General features: G+C 40.3%; 1 long non-coding RNA gene across 1 annotated transcript in view; it reads left to right on the top strand.

Moving 5' to 3' along the window:
- Positions 1–20,044, top strand: part of LOC148132384 (uncharacterized) — a 28,865-nt gene extending 8,821 nt beyond the window's left edge. The window contains exons 2-3 of the long non-coding RNA XR_015747931.1: positions 19,182–19,378; positions 19,474–20,044. This is a non-coding gene — a long non-coding RNA (uncharacterized LOC148132384). The remainder of the gene's footprint in view (positions 1–19,181; positions 19,379–19,473) is intronic.
- Positions 20,045–20,286: the final 242 nt, after the last annotated feature.

The raw sequence follows: 20,286 nt of genomic DNA on the forward strand, positions 1-20,286 counted from the left end.
GAAGCAGCTCTGCTTTCTCGGAGATGAGCTTCTGGATGACTCTGGGGACTAGAGCTAATGGAGGGAATGCATATAGAAGCCCTGTGGGCCAGGGGCAACGGAGGGCATTGTAATTCTCGGCCCCGTGGGAGGGGTACCTCGAGAAAAACCTTGGGAGTTGTGTGTTGAGGGGGGATGCGAAGAGGTCTACTGACGGAAGACCGAACATCATGGTCGCCTCCCTGAACAGTGACGGGTGGATGCGCCACTCGGACTGGTCCACCGAGGTCCTGCTCAGCCAGTCTGCCTGAGTGTTTGAGTCCCCTGAGATGTGTTCGGCTTTGAGGGAGAGGAGATTGCGCTCCGCCCAACGGCAGAGGCGTTCGGCCTCTCTCATCAAGTGTATGGACTGGGTGCCCCTTTGTCGATTGATGTGAGCCTTGGCGGTGACGTTGTCCGTGAGTATAAGGACATGCCGCCCGCGTACCTGAGGGAGGAAGTAGCACAGGGCCAGGTGGATGGCGTGGAGTTCCAACCAGTTTATACTGCATGCCCGTTCTGCCTGCGACCATCTGCCCTGTGCCGAGAGCGAGTGGATGTGAGCGCCCCATCCGGACAGGCTGGCGTCTATGGTGAGGGTGAGGCATTGGGGCTCCTTGAAGCAATGTCCCTTGTTGATGGCGGGACTGGTCCACCAGAGGAGAAACGTGAGGACCCTTGGAGACACCTTGACCGTGGCCTTTGAGTTGCTTCTGCCGGTCCTTTGGAACGGGAGCAGGAACCACTGTAGGGATCTAGTGTGTAAACGGGCCCAGGGAACAATGGAGATACATGAGACCATTTTACCCAGTAATTTAGACAATTCTAAAAGTGTTACCTTCCTTGATCGTCTGATATGTTTGACAGTTTCCTGGATGCTAAGGGATCTCTCGGAGGAAAGGAAAACCTTGCCTTGAACTGAGTCAATGACGGACCCCAAGTGGGTGATCCATGTAGATAGTAACAGTTGGCTCTTCTGCCAGTTTACTAGGAACCCATGGTCTTGGAGGGCAGAGAGAGTAGCTCTGATATCCTTCTCTGCTTGGAGTCTGGAGTGAGACAGGATGAGGATGTCATCCAGGTAACAGTGGAGACGAACCGGGAGGTTCCTGAGATGGGCCGCCAGAGCCGCGAGGACCTTAGTGAAGGTTCTCGGGGCAGAGGCCAACCCAAAGGGAAGGGCCACATATTGGAAGTGGCGATGGTTGTAGCAGAACCTGAGGAATTTGGAATGGGAAGGCCGGATTGGGATGTGAAGATACGCCTCTGAAAGGTCTATAGAGGATAGCCAGTCCCCCTGCCTGATGCCCAGTAGAATGGACTGTAGGGTGTGCATCTTAAACCTACGGTAGGTCAGGTAACGTTAAGGCGTTTCAGGTCTAAAATAGCCCTCCATCCACCTGAGGATTTGGGGACCATGAAGAGGTGGGAGTAAAACCCCTGCCCCCGCTGGGATGGTGGGACGGGTTGTATGGCCTGTATGTTGAGGAGATGATGGATAGCTGAATCCATTAAGTTGCGTTTGGTGGGATCCCTCGAGGGGGGGGATGCCATAAAAAATTCAGGGGGGGCTCGCTGGAATTCAAGCGCGAGACCAAGTCTAATGGTGTCTCGGATCCAGGCATCGGAAGTGGAGGAGTCCCATCGGTCGGTGAAATGCTTGAGGTATCCACCGATGGGAAGGGAGGGGCGGGATCTATCTGGTGCGCCGGAAAGGCTTCCCTCCTGAACCCCTGAAGGGCCGCCTGTAGCTGCCGCCCCTCCTGTTCCTGTCGCCCGGATCGGCTTGATCCTGGGGCTGGAATGGCTGGAAGGAAGGGGGTCTCGGATACCTGGGCGGGAAAGGTGACTGGTAGAAAGGTCGTGAGGAACCTCTCCGAAATGGCTGAGGGACTCTTGAATCTGGCCTCCGAAAAAGGGGAGGAAGAAATTTCTTCTTGCTTCGGGTTTCGGATAGCAATGGTTCCAGGGCGGTGCCAAATAGTTTGTCCCCCTTAATGGGGGCAGTGGCCAACTTAACCTTGTTTTTTACGCCCGCCTGCCAGTGTTTGAGCCAGAGCAGGCGGCGAGCTGTAACGTGAGAGGTTATTGCTCAGGGCGGAGAACTTAACTGCGTGGTAGGTGGCGTCGGCCGAGAATTCTGCCGCGGCCGTCAATTTTGCGATGTCCTGATGTGCCCTTGTGTTAGAGGGGGGAACATGCTGCTTCAGTTGGCGGAGCCACCGGATCGAAGATCTGGTGAAGAAGGAAGCGGCTGTGGCCGATCTAATGGCCCAGGTGTCAGCTTGATGAGCCCTACGTAAAGCTAGTTCGGACCTCTTGTCCTCGGGTTTCAGAGCCTCCAGGGGATCACTGGGGGAGGACGAGGATGCTAAGCCAACGATGGGCTCATCTACCTCGGGAGTGTTAAGCAGGTTGCAGAAGCTCGACTCGAGGTTAAAGAACCTCTTGTCCTGGCTGGATGGGGCAGGGGGGGCCCTTGTAGAGTCCAACTGGTTTGAGACTAGGTCGTGGAATATGGGTGGGGCCGGAATAACCTCCGCCTCCACCACGGGCTGCCTAAAAATGGCGTCCTCTTGTCCCTCCGCCGGGGAAGGGAGAGCCGAGGAGGACTGAACAGACAGGCCAGAAATGTTCTTGGCCTTAAATAAAAGCGATTTAAACATGTGTGGCTTGAACAGACCCACAAAGGTGGGTTGATCGGGAGTGAGGCTCTCGTCCTCGGACATGTCCCCTTCCATAGGGTCTATCTCCGATAGGGGCTCCCCTTGGTGCGTAGACCCCCATTCAAAATCCTCCTCCTCCCCGAACCGGTCCAGGTCCTCCATGGCCTCCTCTAGTTCCCTTTCTGGGAGAGGACTGTCCCCCTGTAAAGGTACCTGACCGTGAGTAGGGTCCGATCTAGGCTAGGACCTGACTGATGGCGAGTCGTGTTCGGGCGCCATCGAGGGGGGACCGGACCTGGACATCTGTTGAAGGCCCTCTGCTATCCCCTGGCGGATAGCCCGTTCCATCCATGCCTGCATTTGTGCAGGGATCTCGACTGTGGCGGGCTCCTCCTGGCACAGACCAGCAGCCGTGGGCGTGAATGTAGCTTCGGGCAGTTGTCTGGTCGTTGATCCGGGGGCCTGATGCCCCTGGGATGAGCTGCGCCTGGAGAGGGAAGAGCAATCTGGAGGAGGGGGGGGTGTCTGGAGGTAGGAGGAATGGAGGGTGGGAGGGCTGGAGGCACCGATTGTGACTCTCTAGATCGCCTGTCAAATTCTTTCTCCAATGTCTTAGGGCGTCTCTTTGAGAGGCTTTGGAAGTTTCCTTAGATGTTCCCTTAGAAGTTTCCTTAGCCTGCCTGCGCAAGTGGTAGGACTTAGATTTGGCCTTCAAGGAAGGGCCTCTAGCGGAATTGTCATCTGCCATTTTAGAAGTAAGGACTGAATATAAGGTTCTAAGGCGGTTGGCTCGCCAAGGGTTCGACTTACGACCAAAGGCCGGGTGTCCTTTCAGCTGGCCCGCGCCCCCTTTTGGAATTTAGATGTATAAAATCTAGAATATTATAATGTTATGAATATTAATATATATACACGTCTCAGCGTATAATTATAAATATATATAGTTCTAATGGTATTGGAATGTATGATTGTCCAATATATAAATATATATATATATAAATATATATATAGTATTTATTTATTTATCTATTATTTATTATTATTAATATTATTGTTTAATTTTATTTATATTATTATTATTGTATCAACGCTCCCAGGGGGGAGTGACTCCAGAGAATGGAGTTAATCCAAATCCAAATTTTCCAAATGAATGCCTGAAAAAAACTGAAATGAGGCCTTTAGCAGTTGGAGCTCCCAGACAATAACCGGGAGGGATAGGCTGCTAGTCTTTGCCCTGAGCGCTGCTGCGGAAAGCCAACAAATGTTGAATAATAAAATGCTCTCACTGACTGGAAGGTCTGTAAAGAGAGCTATCCCCTTCGCAGTCGCAATAAGGCCAGGAAAGGAAAAGGCGCCCGGGCACGTGGCGGCGCCCAAAATGGCAGCCGCCCACGATCTCCTTTTCAACGCTCGCTTCGAGCGAGTAGGCTTCCCCGGCAGTTTAGGAGCCGAGCGAAGCAGCAAGAAACAATTCGCCCCTTCCTGGGGCGATCGGCGTTCTCGGTGGGGGGGATCACCAGCTGCGCTTTAACAGCGCGATCAGATAAGCCGCTGCGATGGCGGCGCGGAGAAGCGGCAGGAAAGGAACCAAATTGGGGGGGGGTTGGAGCCGGAGCGCGAAAAACCGCCCGCTCTTAATCCCCCCCTGGGGGCGAAGAACGCGCTCCCCTGCTACCGAAGAAACCACCCCCAAGTGCGCAGAGGCTAAGGAAGGACAATACTAAAAGGGCAAACCTGAGAATTTATTAAAGTCTTGAATCGGCCAAGGAGAAACGATTCACACAGCCTATCCTCACGAAGGCTGAGCGTAAACTGGGGAACGCAAGGGAGCCACGTGATGGAGGGCGGAGCGTTCCTCAGTAATTAAGCTCAGCCTTCAACGATGCAGACTGAAGCACCTCCCACTCTCTGGATGATCCGAGCGGCTCGAGGGAGAAAGAAAAAGCCAAGAGTGCAAAAGAAAAAAGAATAAAAAGAAACAGAAAGAAGTAGTTTCCTCTTTTTTATAGTAATTACAAGTACCAACACAAAATTACCAGCCATATATTTTCCTATTTTCCATTTATATATTGTAACCATTTTTTTTATCATACATGCTTTCACTTGTTCTTCTGTTTCAAATTTCAATAAAGTTTACATTTTGACAATTGGCAATGTTCATCATTTGTACAGTGTTCTATTTCAAATTTAATATTAATGTTCAAAACCATAAATACTTTTATTTACTTTAAACCTTTCTAATAATTAAGAAAATGGTTGACAAAAATATATGCCTCTACTCCCAACACTTCTCTCGATTTTATCCTATAAGCCCCCTTTGAAAGAATCCTAATATCTTACAATAAGTTAGCTATTTGTATTTACTTACCATTTCTCATTTTTACAATGCTTGTGTTGAGAGTCATAAGGTGTTTCTTCTGACACAACCTAATTGGTATCTATAGGCAGTCCTTGACTTATAATTATTCATTTAGTGACCATTCAAAGTTTAATGGTACTGAAAAAAGTAAGTTATGATCATTTTTCACATTTATGACCATTACAATCACGTAATTAAAATTTGGACACTTGGCAACTGACATGTATTTATGATGGATGCAGTGTCCTGGGGTCATGTGATCACCTTTTGCAACCTTCTGACAAGCAAAATCAAGCCAGATTCATTTAAAAACCATGTTAGTAACTTAACAATTGCAGTGATTCACTTAACAACTGGTAAGAAAGGTTGTAAAATGACATAAAATTCACATAACAACTGTCTTGCTTAGCAACAGAGATTTTGGGCTCAATTATAGTTGTAAGTTGAGGACTACCTATATTCCAAATTCTCAATATGGGATATGTGACATCATGATTTTTAAAACTAACCTCAATTTTGTCACACCACAAATATCTATGCCACCCAAATCTCACTCCAAATGCCTTCTATTTCACTCTAATTCCGAATGCTTTCTATTTCTCGGAATCATCCGTTTTATATCCTTTTTTAATATCCTTTTATATCCTTTTGCCATTGTCAAGATGTCAATGTCAAAATAGATATTGTCTGAAACAAAAATAACATGCTAGGTAAAATATTCTTCTTAACCTCAGAAATTCTCTCCAGCAATTAATATATCTTTTTCATTCCATTGTCTTAACATAATTATTTTGAAATAACAATTCATATTTGTCATAGCGATACCCAAGTATTTTACCTTCTTCTCAATTTCTCAAAAACCTGTTTTATCCATCAATTCTGTTTGATCTTGGATTTTCATGTTTGTTAACATCTTCATCTTCTGTTTACTAATCTTAGAATCTGCAAATACATCAAATTCTTTTAAGATATCCATTAATATTTCAGTTCTCTTTAAGGAACAAGCACCAAATCATATGCAAAAGCTCTTAATTTATAAGTCTTTTGTTTAATATTTACTCCATCAATCCCCTCATCCTAAATTATGTCTCTATGTAGTATTTTAAGAAATAAAATAAACAGGAGAGGGACAAAGAGTAGACTTGTCTTGCCCGTTTTCACATGGTTTTGTTAGATCTGCATTAACAATTGTTTATGCTTTCTGCGAAATATAAACTGATTTTACCTAGTTTATAAATTTCATCTTAACATTCACATCTTCCAAAACTTTAAGCAGGAAAGTCAAGTTCAAATTGTCAAAATCTTCTCTTCATATAAAAGAAACCAATGCAGCTTGTTTTTCATTAAGTTGTTCCTAATGTTCCAAAATATCCAAAGAGTCCTAACGTTGTCTTTTAACCGTCTTTTAGGTAAAACTTGTATTGATCTTTATGAATAAATGTTTGCAAAAGTATTTTCAGTCTTTCAGCTAAAATAATTGTGAACAACTTTTAGCTATTGTTTAAGAGTAATATTGGTCTACATTTCTTATTAGAACCAGATCTTATCCCTCTTTGGGTATTAATGTTATACTGGCCTCTTTCCAAATTTCTGACATCTTCTCTCTTTACGGGTTAATATTTACTGTGTTTTATAGAGGTTGTAAAAGTTCATCCCCAAAACATTTATAATACAAAGCTGATAATCCATCCAGATACCTTTCTTGGTTTATTCTTTTTTATAGCTTCCAAAATTTTCCTTATTGTTATAGGCCCATTCATAATTCGTCTTTATTTTTCGGTAATCCTTGGTAAATTTTATTTTCCAATAAATTCATCTATTTTCTCCAAAGAAATATCAGATTCTTTATATAAACTGGAATAATATTGATGAAAGGCTTTTTGCATTGCCACAGTATCTATTCATAACAGTATCTCCCTCTTGCTGTTTCAATAGTTTTGTTTTTCTTTCTTTTCTTAGTTTAAATATCAGTCAGTTCCCTGATTTACTCACATATTCAAAGGTTGTTTTTTTTTTTGCTTTACACAGTTAAATTTTATTTCTATGTCTCTTATTGTTAACATAGATAGCTGTTGCTGTAAAAACTTAATTTGTTGAGAGATATACTTAACTTCTCAGGAAATTTTTATACTTATTCTTTTCTTTTTGTCTTATCCAGAGTATTTCATCCTTTCTCTTGCTTCTTCTTCTTAAGTTCAGTACTATGTTATATTAAATAACCTCTAATAAAAGCATTACTTGCATCCTAAATCATTCTTAAATCAGTGACTTTATTTCAATTAGTTTCAAAAATATTTAAATTTCTTTTTGCAGCCTTCCATTATTGTTTCTGTACCATTTCATTTAATAGCCATCTAAAAGAACTAGAAACCTTCAAGATAATTTGCCTTGAGTGATTTTAATATTTTCTCAGAAGGTCTGTCCAGTTGGCAGGGTGTCACTCCATTCCAATCCTGCATCAAGCACCAGTTTCCATTAGAAAAATGATTTTTGAGGAGCATTTACTCCATTATATTCCATGTTCCATTTGTAATCTATGATCTGGCCAAAAATTTAGAAAAGTCAATGCATACAGTGCCTAATTCAGTACCATCCCTTTCAGATTCTTGTTGCATCTGTTGTAATCTTTGTGTAATTTCTTCTGACAATTCCATTTGGATCTCTTCCAATTCTCCTTTAAATCTTCTAGAAACTCCCTTACCTTCTAAACTTTAATCATCCTTTTTCTAATTTCTTCATCTGAATTCTCAGGGATTGCTCTAAGTCTCTAACGAAAGTAAGTTCAGCTTTAATGTACCATACCAATAACAAAGGCGATGTGTTTTATGAAAGTGTCCTTTCTGATTTTTAAATTGATTATTTCATAGGCTATTAACACAAAACTTCTATCTTCTTCTATGAAGCATGAGTCTTTATCTAAGATCTTTATTTCTGAGATTTTATCTCCATCTGTCACAGCATTCATTGTAAGCCCTTCTGGTAAAGTTTACTATCTTAAACCAAATACATTTTTGTCAGTCCCTGTTAGGTACCATCCATCTAATACAAGCAATCTGTCATCCAGACAACTTGCTCATAGAGCCTAGCTATCAAATGAATTGCTTAAGAACATAAGAAAAGGCAGCCTGGATCAAAAGAAACCATAGCATTCTAACTTCTGTTCCAACAGAGCTTAATAAACATCCCTGGGAAGCCCCCCAAAATGGCAAATAAAAAAAACATATTTAATGCTCTCTAGCATATACATCAGCTGCTATAGATCTCTAGCAAAAATAAATACATAGAATTATGAGGAATGTATCCTCAATGATCTTGTCAAAGGCCCTTGAAGTATATCCAAGGTATCCATCATCACTAAATAACAATAGCACTTAAACTTATATACTGCTTCACAGTGCTTTACAGCCCTCTCTTAAGTGGTTTTACAGAGTCAGCATTTTGATCCCCCACAACAATCCGGGTCCTCCTTTTACCGACTTTGGAAGGATGGAAGGCTGAGGCAACCTTGAGTCTGGTGAGATTTGAACTGTCAAATTGCAGACAGCCATCAGTCAGCAGAAGTAGCCTGCAGTACTGCATTCTAACCACTGCACCACCATGGCTCTAAATATTGGCTATCTAATACCAATGCTCACTCTTCTATTCTATTTGCAAGATATATTAATCTATTAACTTATGGAGTCATCCTTAGTAGGTTCACATCTCTGTATTTTAATAAAATAACTCCAGGCAAATATAAGTGCCATTTCTCAATACAAAATCAACCTTGGATTATATGATTCAGTTTGTACAGGATGAGGCTGCAATCACCCAGAAAAAAACAGGTGTCCAGAAGTTTCATTTGGCACAAAATCAGCACCTAAGCTGCTAAGTTATGCAAAACACAGGGATCATATTACACCTGTAATATGAACTGATTCAATTTTGATGAGGATTCGAGATTAAAAATTGCAACTCAACATTTGAGGACAAACTAATTTTATTGAAGCTGCTTCAAGATTTGAAAATGGATTTAGACCCCAAAATGAATATGCTCCAAATGTTAAGCAGTGTCTGGCTCAGTCACTTAAGCCAGCTGCTTCCTTCCCCAGTTGCTCTCCCAGGAATTACATGCTACTTTTTTATTTAATTTTGCTTTCTCTCCAGTCCAAATAAAATATTACCGTATTTGCCGGGCGTATAAGACGACTTTTTGCCCGAAAAACATGCCTCCAAGTGGGGGTCGCCTTATACGCCGGTATATCCACTGCCGGCGGAGGCTTGTTGGACGCAGCGAAGGCGCTCTGGCTTCCTGGATCCCTGCGTCGCTTCCGCTTCATCCCGCTCGCCTCGCTCCGCCCGAGGCTGCAGCCTTACTGCTCTTCCCACGGCCCCTGGCACTCTGCCCTGCCGCTGCAGCCCCGGGATTTCTGGAGGCGTTTCCAGTGGTGGTGGGGGTCGTCTTATACGCCGGGTCGTCTTATACGCCGGCAAATACGGTAATAATTCTTTGCTCTTCTTGCAGTGCAGCTGTTTCCAATCCAGCGCCCTCCAAATGTATTGCACTTTAGCTTCAAGTTCTCAGCTGTATTTAATTCCAAAACATCTGGAGGGCACAAGCTTGAAGAATGATGTTATAATAATTGGGCATTAATCAAATAACAGATATATTAGAAAATGGTATTATATACGTAACATTCATCTTGTTATATTAATAATTACGAACAAATAACAAATATATTAGAAAATGATATTACATACGTAACATTCATCTTGTTATATTAATAATTACGAGCACATAAACAAATGTTTAAACTTGTCATTATTCCTTAACACATCAAAAACATCTCAATTATACTTTAATAAATTTCAATTGTTACTATCAATCTTATCAAACATTTTAATAGCCATACTATATTTTGCAATTAATTGACCCTTCATGAAAAAACATTACTTCATGAGTTGCAAAATCATTGTATTCTGTTCATTCCTGAAATCTTGCCAATTATAGATCAGCATTGCAAAATTCTCCCTCCTTCTTCATAGATTATACAATCCTTAATATTAAAATCATTTAGACCTTAGTTCAAAATGATTTTAGTAGAACTGTCAAATAATGTTCTCTCTCCAACTTGATTAGATATTTACAAGTTCTTCTAATTCTCTAATTGTCTTGTTAACCCTCAGTCTCTGGAGCCAATCCTTACAAACTTGGTTAATGCTACAACCCTTTGCTATTGTTCATCACTTCAAATTCTTTGTAATCCAATGGACACCAGTTTGCCAGTTTGCAAAAGTTGCTTCTTTGAGTTCCTGCAAGCACAGGCTGTGTCTTTAGTGATAGCATCTATTCACCTTACCTTTTCTCAACCTCTTTTTTATTGTCTTCAATTTTCCAAGCATCAAGATTTTTCCTAGTGACTTTTACCTATATGCAGGAGTGGGTTGCTGGGGGTTCACAGGGGTTCGGTAGATCCTCTAGCTAAGCTTCTGCACAGTTTGGAGAACCCCCAAATCCCACTCCTGGCTGGCCCTGCCCACGCTGCTCTGCCCTTCCCAGGAGTCCCCATGCAGCCCATTTTGGATGTAGGTAAGCGCAGGGTGTACACGGAGGCTCGGGGAGGGCGAAAAACAACCCCCCCAAAAAGTTAAGGAAGGCCAGAAATGGCCTTCCCAGCCTCCAGAGAGCCTCCGGAGCCTGGAGAGGCTGTTTTCGCCCTCCCACAGGCTTGAGGGAAGCCTCCAGAGCTCAGGGAGGCTTCCCCACCATGGTACAGGAGGCCAACTAGGCCATGCCCACTGTGGCCACGCCCACCCAGCAGAGAACCCATTGCTAAAATTTTTGAAGCCCACCCCTGTCTATATGTGATGTGTTCAAAATATCTTAAACCGTAGCTTCATTATTAGTGTTTCTGGTGAATCCTCAGGTTTTACTTCATTTTGGAATTATTTGTCCTTTTCGTGGACAAGCTATTCTAACCATTTTCTCCAGGCCCAATATTCAAAAACATCCACTTTACTGCATGCAGCTTTTCTGATGATCCAACTTTCACAGTCATATTTGAAATTTCAATTAATGCCATACTTGCATATAAGAAAAGAATGGGAAGTTGCAATAATTTCTTGAGGTTGCTAGGGGAGAAGGCAGGGAACAGTTACAGTAATGATAATAATCTGTGTTATGCACATTTGTTTATTTTTCTTGAAAAAAGAAAATAGGACAGAAAAAGCTGTCTTGGTTTCATATTGTCTGTGCTGAACACTAGCACTTCTCCAGGTTTTCTTCGGATTTGTTCCTTTCCTAGCCTTACTCGAAGGCCCAGATTTTCCCTTGGCAATCTTTTATAACAAGAAGAGGGGGAGCCTTCTTCCGGTTTGCAAGGTTTCGGCGGCGGCAGGGATTTGCGATACTGCGCGATCCCTGCTGCGTTCGCCGCCAAGGTTCCCCCGATCCGTTTGGATCTGGGGGATATAGCTGCCCCGTAGAGGCAGCTGAAGACAGGGGGGATCCGGACAGGGGTTTGGGGGTGTCGCAGACCCCCTCCCCAGCCGGCAAAACCCCCTTCTCCCAAAGCGGAGGAACGGCGGTCAGCAATGGCCGCCACGAAGAAATCTGCAGCCGAACAAGCAGGTGCAGGAGGGAGAAAGCTGGAAGAAATATGAAAGCTGCTTTCAACCGGGACAAGGCAAGAGAATGTGACCTGGAATCTTGAAGGCTGCTAAGTATATATTGTTTCTAGTGAGAGTTACAAGCTGCAAATACCCTAAAAGGGAAAGTTTTTTTTTCATTTCATTCTCCTTCCTAACGTGACAGCGGATGGGAAAAATCTTTTGGCTGTGAGTGGGAAGGGAGAAAAAAAAATTGGAGCAAAATTTGAAAATAAGGAGAAGATTGCCTAGAACTTTAAAGAGTTACTAAACATCAATAAGGCTTCTAAAAGATATATTTTAAAGGGAACTTTGTGATTAAACTTTAATCCCAGAAAGAGAAAGTGAAGAAGGAGAAGGTATTTAAAAGAAATAGCTTGTTTGGATTGTTTGGTGATTTTGGAACTTTTGAGAATTATTTCTGATTAAAAGCACTTGGGTGGCTGTTTGGAAAAACTTTTTCTCTACACAATGGCATCACTTGTGGATGGACTGAAACTTGTATATCAAAAATATGAAAAGGAAAAGCAAGAAGGGAAAGATGTCCTTGGCACTCTTTTTCAATTTTTAGAAATGGCGGTTTATACTTATGTAAAGCTGAATGAGCAACAGGATGGTGGGGACAAAGAAGAAGCCATCTTTGATGAACAAATAACTTTGGTCGGGGAAGGGAAAAAGAAAGAGAAAAAGGAAAATAAGACTTTAAGATCTGGAAAAACAACCCAAAAAGAGAAGAATAAGGTGAAAAGGGGACATTATGTTAGGAAACAACAGAAAGGGGGAAAGCAGAATAAAAGGGAGGTGGAGAGACAAGGGGGTAAAGAGGACAAGAAGAAGAAGAAGCAAGGGAGAAAGGAAGGGATGAGAAGCCTTAATGGTGGGGAGCAAGATGTGAAGAAGCAAAAGTTTTTTAGAGATAATGGATAAATTTTATTGAAAAAGGGATTCTAGAAAGGTACATAAGATTGCATTTTTATATTTGTATTTAGAAATAACCATAGAAATTGGAAATAATATGTAATTTAAAATGTGATAAAATATTTGTATAATCTAGTGAAATTTTTGTTAAGAAAAAGGGAGTACTGTAATGAAATATGATTTAAGTATGTGATGTGGGGGGGGAAATAATTTTGGAAAGCATAAGTGTTCCCACAAAGGCATGATATTTAATTGAAATGAGTAAAATGTTTAAGATATAAATGATTGTTAATATTAATGATTAGACTATGTTATCCTAGTGAAACTTTTGTGAAATGAGAGATTTGAAGTAGAAGAAGGAGGAACATTGTAATGAAATAATGAGCTATAATATGTGATGTGGGGGAATAACTATGGAAAATAGGTGCTCCCATAAAAGTATGTGATTTAACTGAAAAGTAATGTGTTAAATGTTAAAGATATAAATGAATATCAATATTAATGAATAGATTTGTATTGGTTTTGATAATATAGTATAATTTTAGAATGTACCAGACAGAATCCCAATGAAAGTTATGTGTTTTATATTAAGTATTATAAAGATAGGGGAAAGAGATAAAGGCATCATACTCCATTTAGTGTATAGGAGAAGTTTTTTTTCAAAGAAGAAAGATAAATGGATAGCTGGAAATAGAACAGACAAAGAATAATAAATATTATGATTTGAATTGAGAGGAGATAAATAAAATTGAGAAAATTTAAAAGAGAGGAGAAGCTATATAGAAAATTGAAAATGTTAATAAGATATGAAATGGTATGTAAAATGAATATGAATTTGAATTTGTCTGTACCAAGAGTTTTAACCCGGGACCAAGCAACTTTCAGAAAAGAGATTTTTTTATGTTTTTATGTTTTGTGTTTTTGTGTATTTATGTTTTGTATGTTTTTAATTAAATAAAATTTGTTCAAAAAAAGAAGAAGAGGGGGAGCCTTATAGTTACAGTCCTTTTCCTTCATTTTGGAAACACGTTAACATTGTATAAAGAGCAGATGTAAAGTTCTGCCATGGGGCTCTGTACTCCTTAAGGTATCTAAAATCTAAAGAGCCATGGTGGCGCAGGGATTAGAATGCAGTACTGCAGGCTACTTCTGCTGACTGCCAGCTGCTTGCAATTTGGCAGTTCAAATCTCACCAGGCTCAAGACTGACTCAGCCTTCCATCCTTCCGAGTTGGATAAAATGAGGACCCAGATTGTTTGGGGGGGGGGGGCAAAATGCTGACTCTGTAAATAGCTTAGAGAGGGCTGTAAAAGCTCTCTAAAGTGGTATATAAGTCTAAGTGCTATTGCTAAAAATGACTTGGATAAGGCATGCAAAAATAAGGATGATCAAATTTGCAAATGACAGAATGATAGGGGAAATAACATACACTTTGGAGGACGGTATTAAAATTCAGAGGATTTTTACAAGCAGAAACACTGGACAAAATCCAGAAGAATAAATTTCAACAGAAAAAAAAATGCAATTTGGTAGGAAAAACAAAGGCAATAGTATATCATGGCAGGAAATTATACTGGCAGCAGTACATGTGAAAAGGATCTGAGTGTCTTGGTGGATTACATGCTGAATGTGAGCCAATATTGTGATCAAGGACAAAAAACCCACAATCCTCTACTGCACCTATAGCGATACAGCGTCAAGATCAAGAGAAATCATCATTCCTTATTCTACATTGGTCAAGCTGCACCTAGAATATTGCATCCAGTTCTAAGAGCAGCATATTAAGAAATGGAAGAGAACAACAAGAATGATGAGGGATGCAAAGGAAAATACTTTAAGGAAGAAGTAGAGGCATGGGGTATGCTTGAAGACAAAACTGCAGAGAAATATGATGCCTGTATTCAACAACCTGAAGGGCTGTCATGTAGAAGACCAAATAAGGAATTCAAATTATAAGGTTGCACTTTTTGTTGAACTTCAAGAAAAATGATCCAATGATAAGAGTTGTTAAAACATGGAAGAGGTTGTCTGAGGAGAGGACAGAATCTCCTTAGCTTTGTATATTTAACTAAGTGTTAGATAGCTATCTGTTATGAATGCTGTAGTGGTTGACTTCCTGGAATTCTAAGAAAGGAAGTGAGAACTGAAAGAAAAGTTTATTCCCATAGCAGTGGCAAGAATTACCTGCTATCCATTAGTGATTCCATCCCTCAGACCTGTTATTTTCTGCTCTGCATGTTAAGTCTCAGGGCAGCTTTAATTTGTCTCCTTAGCTTCTTATGTATCTTCTCTCCCCTTCTTTCCTCTTCACGTTGCTCTACCAGTAGCCCCCTAGGGAGAAAAAAAAATCAATTGAAACAAAAAAGAAGAAAAGAAGTGCAAAAGTTTGCACTGAAGGAAAGGTTTACAGCTAATTATCTCCTTTCAGCAAAGAAAATCTGGAATTTACCAGGGTAAGGATTCACTGCAGGCAGGACTTTGAAAAGCATGTCAATTATAGAGTTTGTGACAGCTGGCCCGTATCTTTGTGTTCTTTACCAGCTTTATAGTTACATGTGCTTTTTAAAACAATAAATGTGCAACAACATCACCTTGAAAATGGCCCAGAATTTGTAAAACCAGTTTTGTCAAAATAGAAGACGACTCCAAACCATCTAAAGAATCCAAAGATACAGAAATGGCCAACCTAATACATCTCAGCAATTTTTATATACTTTTTCCACATTTGAAAGGTTTACTGCTTGATTTGTTTGTAGTAAATGAATGCTGGAATGCATAATTTGGATTTTATTAGCAGTAATGGAATTTTCTGAAAATAACTGCAGAACATTAAAAATCTTTCTCATCTGATATAATGATCAGTTGGAGTGGAGAGACTGAAATAACATAAAACTACAAAAAGAGCTTTCCCAGGTTCATCTGTTCCATGTTTCTGTTCCTGTGATAGCACAGTTGCATTTAGGGGGAAATCACTTTAATAAGTCTGTGTGGATCACAAATGATTCCTTGTGACGTGGTCACAAATGAGTGATCATGTCATATTGGAATTCAATATAATGAAACACAAGCAGTACAATATAATCCAACCACTGTCTTAAAATTTAAATGAGCTGATTTTTAACAAACTCAGAGAGAGCTTAAGAAAAATCCCATGGATGAAAATCCTAAAGCAACTCAAGAAGCATGGGAAACTCTGAAAAATATGATCATAAAAGCCTAGTCCAACACAATATCACTGAAAAAGAAAAATAATAAATCCAATAAGAAACCAGGATGGTTGCAGAAAGATTTCTCTGATAAACTGAAAGACAAAAAAGGATAAATACAAAAAAATGGAAAGAGGAACACATAACTAAGACAGAATGTCAGCAGATAGCCTGAATCTGCAAAGATGAAGTCAGGAAAGCAAAAGCTCAGAATGAACAAAGATAATGTAAAAGAAGTTTCTTTCAATATATAACAAGAAAAAGGTAACAGTCCACTAAACAGAGGAGATGGCAAGGAAGTAACAGGCAGTAGAGGGAAAGCAGAGCAGCTTTAACTCATTCTTTGCATCAGTCTTCACGCATAAAGAAACAATAGTCCAACCTACGAAAAACATAATTGTAAAAGATTAGAAATAAAAATTAAAATAAGGAAGTAAATGGTAAGAGAAGAACTGTCTGATCCTGATGAATATAAATCACCAGGACTCGATGGATTACATCCCAGAGTTCTGATGGAGCTGGCAGATGTTATCTCAGAACCATTGTACCATATCTTTCAAAAATCTTAGAGCACTGGGGAACTAACTACCTTAGGACTGGAAGAGAGCTGATGCGGTTCCTGTCTTCAAAAAAGGGGGAACAAAAAAAATAAAAAACAGACCCAGAAAACTACAGACCAATCAGTCTAACCCAATACTGGAAAGATACTGGAAAAATAATATGCAAAAATCTAGAAATAAATAAAGCTATAACTAGAAGCCAACACGGGTTTATTAAAAACAGATGTCAAACCAATCTTGTTTCATTCTTTGATAAAGTGACTAAATTAATAGAGCAGCAAAATGCTGTAGATTTAGTATACTTAGATTTCAGCAAGGCATTCGACAAAGTAGACCATGATCTACTTCTTGGTAAGCTAGAAAAATGTGGGATAGCATCACCACCAAATCAAGATACAAGTACAGATTAGGCGAAATCTGGTTCAAAAACATTAACTGTGAGAGGGACCTTGGAGTCCTAGTGGATGATTACTTAAACATGGGTCAGCAGTGTGTGGCAGCGGCCAAGAAAGCTAATACAATCCTTGGTTGTATAAACAGACGCATAGAATCAAAATCATGTGAAGTATTAGCATCCTTTATAAATCTTTAGTAAGATCACACCTGGAATACTGCATCTAGTTTTGATCACCACATTGTAAAAAAGATGTTGACATTTGGAAAAAGTGCAAAGAAGAGCAGTTAAGATGATTAAAGGCTCGGAGACAAAAACATATGAAGAACAGTTGCAGGAATTGGGTATGACCAGTCTAGAGAAAAGAAGGACTAGGGGTGACATGATAGCAGTATTCCAATATTTGAGGGGCTGTCACAAAGAAGAGGGGGGGTCACTTATTTTCCAAAACACCAGAACACAAGAAACAATGGATAGAAACTAATCAAGGCGAGAAGCAACCTGGAATTAATGAGAAACTGCCAAACAGCAAGGGCAACTACCCAGTGGAACAGCTTGCCTTTAGATGTTGTAAATGCTTCATCACTGGATCTTTTTAAGAAAAGACTGGACAGCCACCTACCTGAAATGGTGTAGTGCAGTGGTGGCGAAACTTTTCAGCACCAAGTGCCGAAACGGGAGCGCACGCATACTTGCGTGCATGGAAACTGGAAAAGCAGCTCCTCAGCGCACACGGGAACACCGAAAAACAGAGGGTCAGCTTCTTGGTGCGCACATGCGTGCTGGCCATCTGGTCTTCTGGTTTATAATGTACATGTGTGTGCAAAGACCAGCTAGCTGGTGCACTTGCGCACACTGGAACCCGGAAGAACAGCAGGGAAAGGCTGGCAAGCCCAGAGAGATGGTTCTGCATGCCATCAGGGGTATAGGGTCTCCTGCTTGAGCAGAGAGTTGGATTACAAGGCCTTCAAGGTCCCTTCTAGCTCTATTCTGATAGATTGTTTGATGTGAGCCTTTTGAAGAGAGTCTTCACCATGCAAAGGAAAAGTGCCGTGCCTTGTTGAAGACCTTTGCTTCATGATCAAGTCAGCATCAAGACTGACTTGATCATGTAAAGAAGCTATTCCTACCAGCTCAAAACAAAGTGTGGCAGTTCCTTTTGTGCCAATCTTTAGCAACAAGATCCTGCATCATTTCATGGCATTGTTTCAGAAATACTTTGGTAAACTTCAATTGACACAAAGTGCCCCTTGGAAGATCTAACCCTGTTATCAATTAAGGGTCAGAAGTGTATCTTTTTCAAAAATTTAAAAATGGAATGGACTTCTTCCTTGTCTTCCTTGACATATTTTTAAATCCAATTAATTTATAACTGAATAAACTGGAAGACAATTAACAAGGAAGGGCAGTAGGAAGGGATGAATATGAATATTGAAAATACATTGTATTGGCTTCTTAAACTATATACCATTTTAATATACGGCATATATGTAGCAAATGAACAATTACAACTTAAAAATTTCCTGCTGGCAGATTTATACTCTGTAAGATCTGACACAAAAGACAAATGGATGGGTGAAAAAGAAGCAAAGTCAGGCATGGTTTCTTAATGAGTTTGCGTTCCCATTTCCTAGTTTGACATCTACTGGTTTTACCAGCAAAGAGAAAAGAAAGGTGGCTTTCATCATTATTTCCTTGAGCCTGTTTGGAAATTCAGTTTCCTAAAAGCAGACTCAGCCCTTCATTTCAAGAAGTTAGGTGAAAGTATATGTGGATCCAAGTCCTGCTCCCAGTTTTTTCTCCCCCTGTTCACCACTCTAGCTATTCTCCTCATGAAATACACATGTTCTTTTTCATAGTTTCTTCTGTCTCTTAGCAAAACTTGTGTTTTTAGATTTCAAAATGATTGAATCCTGAATGTACCTATATATTTATCTATATATGAATGTTTCTTTTTCCAGTATCAGTTTATTCAGTTTGTAAAATTCCCTAATTATGAGGAACTTGAAGCAGCATAGCAATAGGATTGAAAATATATAACAATAAATATGAAAACAAAACAATAGCTCAATAATATATGCTGAATCCTTGACTTTTACTGACTGTCATTACAAATGCTTGCTTTAGAAGAAAATGTCATCCTTGCAGTTTGAAAACAAAATGTGTGAAAGAATGAAATCTAATCTTGGAAGTAATAACATGTCCCCTAGTTGCTTCCTCTGTAATTATCCACTGTTCATACTGTTTTTGTGCATGTTCATACTCTCTACTCAGTAATCAGTGGTTTATATTTATATATTTTTTAATATAAGCACATTTTTAATTGAGTTGATGTAGAATTAGTGCAGTATTTCTAATGAACTGAGAAATTATGTAGGGTGCTTCATTTGCTCACTAATTACTTCTGTGCTTATTCTACCCCGCCTTTAATAGATTGTGCTTGGTCTTACCATTCTTGCAAGAATTACAACAGAGGAATAAGAGCAAATAACAATGGAACTTTACAGGCTGCAAAGATTCAATGGGTAGAAAAGAGTATGAAAGGAGCAAAATTTTCCCAAAGAATTCAACATTTTAAAATGAATCCTGGTTCCATAAAATTAACTGACAGTCAATCAGTTAAGCATAAGGCAAGTAGTAAACATAATCCTCAAAAAACAGAATAGTATTTGATCAGTTTAACTAACCCCTCATTTATCACAGCTATTTTTCTTTCTTTCTGCAGTTTGGCTTCAGGACTAAACTGTTCTGAGTGAATCATCTCTATTGCAGCACTTCACGTTGTAAAATGCCCAACAGCACAGCTTCTGATTAATGATGTACTGCAAAAGAATCGTGCATGGTACCAGCACCAAACCTGAGTTGCAATGCTAGTCCATTAATGCACTACGCTAAATGGAATAGGATTATAATTCTTTGTATTACTTTTCTTCTGCTGCAGTTGAACCCAATAGTTTACGCTTGGTTACCCTACAGTATAGCAACTTTTCAGTATGACTGAATTTCCTAATAATGTAGTTCCAAGAATTCATAAACATTAGAATTCACAATCCAGATGCTCCATAATATACTGAAGCAATTTAAGGGTTGGCATAACCATTGATACAAATGTGTTAATTGTGATGCATCTGTGAAGACCAAAATTATCACCATATCAAGCTTACTGCAAATTGGGAATCACCAAAATTGTTTCAGGGTTTCATCCTCTGAGAATGGAAAGAAACGCATGTACCTCTCTCTAGTCTACTCCTTCTAATTCACCTTTTTCTGTCCAAACAGAAGCTGATTGCACTTTGTACCTTGGATCAGTTCCCCTAGCTCCATACTTTCGGCATTTTACCTTTTGCAGCAGGTAACATTAAAATCTTTTAACCTCTGGGGTGCTAAGCTACTGGAAGTCACAGATGCTATTTAAGTTGATTGTACCCGTGGCTGCTTAGGTAGAACCAGTGCAGGGGGTGTGTGCTTAGGAGGCGGGGATGGGATCTACTCTAAACGGCGGCCGTCCACCTCCACTGCAACTAGTTCCTTCATATAC

This window comes from Notechis scutatus, chromosome 2 (assembly GCF_049901735.1).
Source record: "Notechis scutatus isolate UNSWTSFEM ecotype Mainland chromosome 2, rNotScu1.2, whole genome shotgun sequence".
Classification (NCBI taxonomy): domain Eukaryota; kingdom Metazoa; phylum Chordata; class Lepidosauria; order Squamata; family Elapidae; genus Notechis; species Notechis scutatus.